Source organism: Theropithecus gelada, chromosome 1 (genome assembly GCF_003255815.1).
Source record: "Theropithecus gelada isolate Dixy chromosome 1, Tgel_1.0, whole genome shotgun sequence".
NCBI classification, from domain to species: Eukaryota; Metazoa; Chordata; class Mammalia; order Primates; family Cercopithecidae; genus Theropithecus; species Theropithecus gelada.
In genome coordinates this window covers 50756347-50758126 of record NC_037668.1, presented here as the reverse complement: position 1 = coordinate 50758126, position 1780 = coordinate 50756347, and the positions used below count along the sequence as shown (strand labels likewise).

The following is a 1780-nucleotide window of genomic DNA, read 5'->3' as shown; positions in this document are numbered from 1 at the left end:
TGGCCTCAAGTGATCTGCCCGCCTCGGCCTCCCAAAGTGCGTGGATTACAGGTGTGAGCCACTGTGTCCAGCATGATGTTTCCAAATGCCTGACCAATTGCCTAAGATGAGGAAATGGAGGCAATGTGTTTGACCTTGCTCAAGGTCACACAGCTAAGAAGCGAGGAGCCTGGACACAAACCCAGGTTCTCATCCCCACCTACCCCAGTCCTTCCCACACTCAAAGGCGCAGCTCTCGCACTGAGCCAGCCTCCCAGAGCAGGGGACTAGCTTGTTCTCAGGTGACCTTTCTCCCTACCCCCTGCAGACCACCCCAAGAGCCCCTTCAGGGCCAGAACTAGGTACCAGCCCCTCACCCAGCCCAACCCACCTCTGGGCACTCAACAGAATGGGCTTGTGATTAGTGGATGCAACTATTTCCCGGAAAAATAACTAAAACAAACCTGGCATTTGCAGCCTCAGCTGTCGGGGTGGCAAGCACGGCTTCACTTACTTCTGAAATAATTAATGACAGTGCTTGTCTAATCTCACTTGTGTGAGGAGCCGAAAAACAAGGGGGAGAGTTGCTGCCTATGCCCCACAAGGGATTTAGAGGGCAATCTTTTTTTTTTTTTTTTTTCTGCCTCAAGTTTATTTGTACAAATAGCACAGTAGGACCCCAGCCCCATGTAGACGGCAGCCCAGAGGGGTTGCACTGGTCCCTCTGTCCTCACATCGCCAGACACAGATCTCTACTCTGAAGCCTTTGTGGGGGCCTGGGCACCTTTGGGAGCCTGAACTGGAACTGAAGCTGGAGCTGCAGCCTGGGCCTTGGTTTGATCCTTGGCCTTTGGCCAGCACAGCCTGAGCCCCTTGACAACGTGGGCATGAGCACGCTTTCCAAGCTTGGGGTGGCCAAGGTAGGCAAGTCGATCGAGCTTGCGGCTGACACCCTTTGGGATCTTGGGCTTAACCTCCTTGGGCTCTACGAGGGCCTCGATAGCCTCGGCACGTGCACTTGTGGCTTGGCACTGTTGGCCTGCAACTTCTTTAGGACCTTCTTGTTGTGCTTCCTGGCAAAGCGCATGTTCCTCAGGAATTTGGGGTCTACCCCCTTAAGGGATTCGTATCTTTGTCATCGGGGTTTCTTGATACCATTTCTGTGCCATTTTCGGGACTGGTTGTGTGTGGTGTGGTTCTTGGACTTGGCCATGTCTGCACCTTAAGCCGTGGCTCCCCTAGAGGGCTATTTTGATACACTGGGCCTTAGAGCCTTGGCTGAGACAGCCCCTTGATTCTTGCTTTTTGGGCTTCAAGATGGCAGACAGTTGGCCCGCAGTTCTCACTGAACCAGCTAGTCGTGTTATCGCCTGGAAGAAACAACTCTAGACATGCTTTCCCTCATACTCAGGCCCACACATTCCCACACAAACGCACATGCATGCAGTGTCCCTCCAGCTCACATCACGAGGTTACTCCCGGGGTTACAGCTCATTCAGGACGGAGGAATTGCTGTGACCTCACACTGCCGCCTCCCACTTGCTGTGATCCCACTGAGCCTAAGGCCAGTGCCTTCAGATGTGGCATCCACCCTGTGCCAGGCTCACTGGCAGCATCATGCCTCTCACAAAATCTTCATGAAGAGGTGCTTATTCGCCCTCACCCCCATTTTCCAGATGAGGAGACTCAGGCTTAGAGAAGTTAAATCACCTGGCCAGAATCCCATACATAGTATGTGGCAGAGATAGGGCTGAAGACCAGGTCTCCGGGACTCTGATGCACATAACCAGTAAATCAGTCC

General features: G+C 53.3%; 1 pseudogene; it reads right to left on the bottom strand.

The window, feature by feature from the left end:
- Positions 1-731: 731 nt before the first annotated feature.
- On the bottom strand, positions 732-1201 carry LOC112610446 (annotated as a pseudogene).
- Positions 1202-1780: the final 579 nt, after the last annotated feature.